The following is a 7401-nucleotide window of genomic DNA, read 5'->3' as shown; positions in this document are numbered from 1 at the left end:
GTAGGAAAACCATATTGTGCTCATCAGAGAGATGAAAAAAAAAGAAAATATTAATTTTAGAAATACTGATGTGGCTAATATTGGATTTTTAGGCCTACTTTAAGGATAGTTCACCTAAATATAAACATTTCTCGCCCTCAAGTGGTTATAAACCTTTATAAATTTCTTTATTCTGTTGAACACAAAAGAAGATGTTTTGAAGAAAGCTAAAAATATGTAACTATTGACTTCCATAGTAGGAAAAATGGTTAGATGTTTCCATCTTTATAGAGACAACAGAATATCGAAACTCAAAACAGGTTTTGAACAAAAGACAGCAGTGCTTAATTTGTAAATTCCCGGAACAAAACCAGGAAATAAAAGTAACCGTGACCGACGTCACCAAACAATTAAAGATTTTCCAGAACAAGACGCTATTAAGCGGTGATAGCGCAAAAAAAGAGCATCACATTTCTGTCGGTCTTGAATTATTTTGTGCCATATAACGTTATAGGTCAGTCATGGTAAATAAAATCATGTACCTACAAACATAAATCGTATGAACAATCACTATTTAGTTCACCAAGTGAAAAAAATAATAATTAAATGACTCAGTCTAATCTTCAAGAAGAGCCCACAGTTAGCTCTTCTGTCATGTTTTCTGGCTGACTTAAGATCGCTTTGCTTCTGTCTCCTGCTATCTTGATCCATTCGTGCAGTTTCATCTTCTCAAGATCTTATTTGATCAGCCTCAATATCATATTTACTTGTGGTTTAAAAGAATGAAAATATGCATGACTGCCTATTTGCCATTATGAAAATACAAATATTATTTAGCTAGGCCACTATGCCTTTATTTGTTTTCATTTTTGGTGAACTATCTTTTTAATGTTGTATATAAAAAAAAAATTCAATTTGTAGATCATGATTATTGGAGTACTATTTAAGTCTTTTAACCTCAAAATTGACTGGATTAATTAGGTTAACTAGGCAAGTCAGTGGACAACAGTGGTTTTCTCTGCATCACCTTGAAAAAAACATTTCATAAGCAGGCTAATAACATTGACCCTAATAATTAGTTTTATTATTAAAAAGGCAGGTTTTATTCCAGCCAAACTAAAATAAGACTTTCTCTAGAAGAAAAAAATATGAAAGCATGAACTAGGATGAAAAACTAGCATGAAAAGAAACTGATCACAAAGAACCTGACAGTAGATCCTGTTTAAATAAATACAGCTCTACTGAACTTTGTTATACAATGAATTGAAGATTACCCCCCTCTGAAAATAGTATGTAAATATCAGCACAACTTCAGTATTCTTAATAAGAATGATTTGTCGCACCAAATCATTGTATTCAAATGATCATGTGACACTGAAAACTATACATTTTACATGATCACTAAAGTACAGGATTAAATTCATTTAAAAGAAAAAAGCTGCCTTTAACAAAAACTGCCTTCTTTCATCTCCGCAATATTGCACGGATTAGACCCTTTCTCTCATTACCTGATGCAGAGAGGCTTATCCATGCCTTTATCACATCACGTCTTGATATCTGTAATTCACATTTTGGGGGTTTACCTACAAGTTCTACAAATTCCTGCTGCCCAGGTTCTGACACACACATCATCACACCACCATATTACTCCTGTACTTTAACAACTACACTGGCTTCTTATTAAATCACGGATTGATTTTAAGACCTTGATTTTAACCTTCAAAGCAGTGCATGGGCTAGCACCTGGTTACATTTGTGACCTGGTGACTCTCACCACTCCAGCCTGCAGTCTTCGCTTGGTATCGGGACATACCATGTATCAACCACGCTGTAAACTCAAGACCATAGGTGGTAAAGCTTTCTCATACAGTGCGCTTAAGCTGTGTAATGCACTACCCATCAGCATTAGGAATGCCGCTTCTCTGTTTTAACTGTTTAAGAAACTTCTTAGGACTCACCTTTTTAGCACTGCTTTTAACTTAGGATGATTACTTTTGTTAATTTATTATTCTGTCTCATGGTTCATATTTTTATTGTTTTGTTGTATCTTTTTATTGTTGTGCTGCAATTATTGAGTCTTTTTGGGGGGGGGGGACAACTTTATTCTTTTATGTTCAATCCACTTTAATTTGTAAAAACTAATAAGGTGGCACGGTTGCCCAGTGGTTAGCACTGTTGCCTCACAGCAAGAAGGTCTGAGAATTTCTGTGTGGAGTTTGAATGTTCTCCCCGTGTTGGCGTAGGTTTCCTCTGGGTGCTCCGGTTTCCCCCACAGTCCAAAGACATGTGCTATAAGTGAATTAGATTAACTAAATTGGCCATAGTGTTTTGAGTGTGTGTGAATACGAGAGTGTCTGGGTGTTTCCCAGTAAAGGGTTGTGGCTGGAAGGGCATCCGCTGCGTAAAACATATGCCGGAATAGTTGGCGGTTCATTCCTCTGTGGCAACTCCTGATAAATAAGGGAGGAAAGCCGAAGGAAAATGAATGAATGAATGATAAGCTAACTTAATTTTTTCATGTTGTCCCAATACAAATCAATTGTGTTGAACCCAGCATTTTTTACAGAGTTGTATTATTTGTATTATTTCCATTTCTTTATGGTATTCTATCCATCTTAGCATTATTTTAAGTGCAGATTCACATATGAGGTTGTAAACACCTCCACTTTCCAAGAATTACCCTAATAAACCAGTAATGACCTGTTTTATTGCGAATGACAGACTGTACCCTACGCCAGTAGGAAAGTTGGTGTATAAGGGCATCTGAGGACATATTATGATTAAAGTCACAGCTTATTCGCTAGACCTCATAAAACCTTAATTCACAGCCCCTATGATAGTATAAAACCTATGTTTATAAAGCTATTGTGCGCTGGCTAAAATGTATGCAGATGCCGATCTCGGGGGTCTGCAGGAGGGTCTGAACTCTGTGTTAGGACAGACCCAGTCGTCTGTACTCAGATCAGCGGCCTCTGGCAGTGGGGCAGAGCTGTGACAGGCGCTGAATAAAACACAAACACAGCCTGGTCAGAGCTCTCCGTCTCCCCCTGGTCCCAGGAGGAGCAGGAATGCTGAGTAAGCTCTGTGTGGGGGAGTGTATGAGGAGAAACACTGCAGTGCTGCAAGGAAAGACTTTCAACCCAGAAAAACAAGGTGGACGTGGGGCAGGGAAATCATTTCAGACGGAGCAAAACAAAGACTTGGCATAGCACTGCATGAGCAAATTTACAAAAGTAAAACATTCATGTATTACTACTCAAATAGGATCATTTTTGTTTGTTTCAAAAATATATCTCTCATGCTGGCCAAGGCTTCATTTCATTATTCAAAAATGCAGTAATGCTGTAAAATATTACTATTTATAAACTGTTTCTATTTTATTATAGACTCCTGTGATAGACAAGCTGAATTGAGTGTCATAATTTCAAAGTTACAATCCTTCAGAGATGATCCTAATATTCTCAGTTTTTGCTGAGTTATTATCAGTTATCATTAATGATATTTATTTTATATGTTTTATTTTATAATATAATTTATTTTTTAATAATTATCATTATTAGATGCTGACTATTTTAATGGAAACCATAATGCAATTTTCATAATACTTTAACAAATAAAATAAAAAAAACTAGCATTTCTCTTACAGTATTAGTCTTTGCTGTACTTGCATACTGAAATTGTCACAAACTCTAAATTGTAGTATATAAAGGTTTAAATGAAAATATTAGTTTTCATTATTTATATTATTAGCAAAAAAATAAATAAATTCAAAAGCATTAAATCAAAGTATATTGGAATGATTTCTTTAATATCATGAGACTGTGAAGACTGGAGAAATGATGCTGAAGAAAACTAAGCTTTACCATCACTGGAATAAATAAAATTTTGGGGGAAAAATGTAAACGTATATATATATATATATATATAAGAGCAACAAATAATAACTTGACTTCTAGCTGATCATTTGGAAAAGTGTCAGAAGGCAGATTTTTCCTATAGATCATCTGTTGAGCTGCATTCCAATTATCACAAGTACTGCAGAAGACCTATTGGAATCTGCATGGACCCAAGATTCTCACAGAAATAAGTCAAGTTTGGTGAAGGAAAAGTCATTGTTTGGGGTTACATTCAGTATGGGGGCGTGTGAGAGATCAAGACATTTGTGCTGCCCATTACATTATAAACCACAGGAGAGGACAAATTCTTCAGCAGGATAGTGCTCCTTCTCATATACTTCAGCCTCCACATCAACGTTCCTGAAAGCAAAGAAGGTTAAGGAGCTCCAGGATTGGCTAGCCCAGTCAAAAGAGATGAACATTATTGAGCATGTCTGGGGTAAGATGGAGGAGGCATTGAAGATGAATCCAAAGATTTTTGATAAGCTCTGAGAGTCCTGCAAGAACTTTTCTTTGCCATTCCAGATGACTTTATTAATGTTATTTGAATCATTGCAGATATGTATGAATGCAGTCATCCAAGCTCATTGGAGTCATACACAATATTAATTCTTTTTCCACTGCACCATGACTTTATATTCTATACTGTACATTATTGCTGTGAAGTGACAAGACTTTTGTCTAAGCAAAGTCCTTAATCAAAACCTAACTGTCCTAATTGAATAATTAAAAGTCAAGCCATCTTATTTTATTTTGGTAAAATAAGTGGAATCTAGAGGCCTTTGTCTTTCATATAAGTCACTTCTGATACCAAATGATGAACTAGAAATCAAGTTATTATTTGTTGTTCCGAAAACTTGGATAGACGACAAGACTTTTGTCCGGTAGTGTACATAAAATCTGTATTATTTTTTTTTTCTAAAATCCTCTTAAAAACAGCAATGTTCTTGAGTATAAAGATTAAAAAACAATGTCAGTTAAGATAAATTGACATGCACACATTAATGTGCACACATACGCTCATAAAATCACTATTTGCATCTGCATAGTCCTAACTCTTGTAAGATCTTGTTTGTACTGAAGCCAAGAGCAATGATTTTATTAAATATTCACACCATTTCCATCCCTGACTCACCCCACACTATTCTGTGTTTCCCACATCTACAGTGAAGAATGTCACCGACGGGTTCACACTATCACTTTCATTTCGCCCTGTCCTTCTCTCTCTGACGCACTCTGAGCCACCCCTATTTCTCTCTCTCTGCCATTCTCACATTTGCTCTTTTGTTGTTTTATCTTCTCTTCCTCAGCCTCCATATCAACCAGTCAAAAATTGGATTCAGACACACATACACACACCAAAATCCATATTTATCGCTCCGTTGCTAGTTATAGTATCTGATAATTGACACAAATTCTCCATAATCTGATGGATGTGTGGAAAGCCTGTAATTTCAATAGCCTTGATTTATAACTGTTGGTTTTGACCATTTATTCTGTTATGTAACCATGCCTAACAGAGCTTGAAGGCAAAGCAATCTAACAATCTAATTCAGTGGTAAACGCTGGTATCAGCAGACATGGGCGCTTTTAATCAGATCCACGTCGTACAAATACAAAACACCTTATCTCTGTTTTTCAGATGCCAATGTTGACATTTACTGACATTGCATTTACAGTAAATGTGTTTCGACGTTGATTTGATGCTCAGATTTATTTCTTTAACGCTGTGCGAATGCTTTTGCTAAATTTTGGTATATCACTATTGATTTTTCAGCAACAAAATGCATGAGAAAGACAGCAGCTATGATTCAGAAAGCATAAAATCCATAAATGCAGATGTTGACTAAAACTTCAACTACATAGATTATTAACTAAGCTCTAAATACAACTCTAAACAATCACAATTGTCTTGGCTGCCATTTTGCAGCACTGTGCTGAGGCAAGAGTCCCAAAGGATCTTAGAACAACCATCCAAAACACGGTGTAAATTAAACACTATAGCGCCATCTGTTGGTGAAAAGGTGGAACATCGCAATAAAAAAATACAAGAGTGGCGCGTTTACTTACAGTCTATGGTTTACTTATACCAGAAAGAATCTAGAATCTACTCCAAGGCCATTGCTGTCTTAGTGTAGAAAATACGAACAGCTTACATTAGCAGACAGTTTTAATGCACTCATTTCCTCTGTAACTAAGTCAGACGTGGCTAATCAGCAGTTACTGTATCCGATTCTAGTTAAAGCCTGCAGATAGAAGAGCTTGGTTTTCTGAGATAAAACAACATGAGGGGTTTTGCGCAGCGCTGCCTGTGGTGAAAGGCCTGTACTCAGCACAGCCGACAGACGCTGAGATATGGAGGAGACTAACTGCATGCCAGCACGTAGGCAGCAGCTCTCATCCCCTGCCTCTCCTAAACGCATAATCAATCTTACTTACCGTACCTCCCTCTCTGAGACGACAGAGAAACAGCCGTGAGACGTGCGCTATTAATCCCTAAGTCACTACATCATCAAACAAACAGTATATTAGAAAGGTACCAAAACTACAGATGCCTAATGCTAAATATGATGTTATTATGGTAAGGAAGGTTGAAAGAAGGCCAGGGCCTGGTGATAAGATGGAAAAGGTCCTTGTTTTTCTTCCTGCATCTGAACGTGCCTATTTTTATGCTACTTAAAAGGCAATCAACAGTATGTGAGTTGAGTAGTATGTACAAATATAGTATAGGCTAAAAGTACCTGGATGACCAGCTACTTAGGATGAGATACTGAAATGTATGTTCTCTGGACACTTTAATATCCTATGAGGCAACGAGAGAGGATTTGTGAATATGTTTATGTTGAAGTATTTTACTTTAAAGGCAATGAAAATAACTTATTTGTGACTATAAAGGTAAAGTTTCTGAGACTCCACACAAGAGTCGAATAAAAATTTTAGAAGAAAAAGTAAAATTGAGAGGTTTTTGCATCTAAACTCTTCAAATACACATCAATAAAGCAAAGACTCTAGAATACACAAGACGTGTCACTTGTATAGTTTGAATGGGGAAAAGTGTAATGGTCAATATGGCGAATGAAGCCCCACCTACTAGTACAGGAGCCAATAATCGATTAATATCAGAGAAGCTCAGACCAGACGTCTGCTTTTACAACAGTTTGGTGATCAACAAATACACTGGAATCTCAGCGAATGCTTGCTTCACAGACATGAGAAATATGTTCAAATAAAGCTTGAAAACTTTATTTTTAAATGAACCAATTATACTTGAAACAAAAGTTTTCTCGTTTTGTAATCTGTATGAAATGAATGTGAGGTACAGTCCCTCCTGTCGAATGCACGTCACATGACAGCAATTATTAAAACGCCCACAAACTTGTAACAAAGACTCACTTTCATTTCTGCAGAAGACTCGCTATCAAGACCAAGTTGTGGATTACTTCAGAAGAGCATCGCGATCTGATGATCATTATCCAGAGGATGATATTGTGTTGAATGGCCATAAATGAGGTTGGTGTCGTGATCT

Source organism: Danio aesculapii, chromosome 20, assembly GCF_903798145.1.
Source record: "Danio aesculapii chromosome 20, fDanAes4.1, whole genome shotgun sequence".
NCBI lineage: Eukaryota > Metazoa > Chordata > Actinopteri > Cypriniformes > Danionidae > Danio > Danio aesculapii.
Note: the sequence above shows the minus strand (reverse complement) of the source record.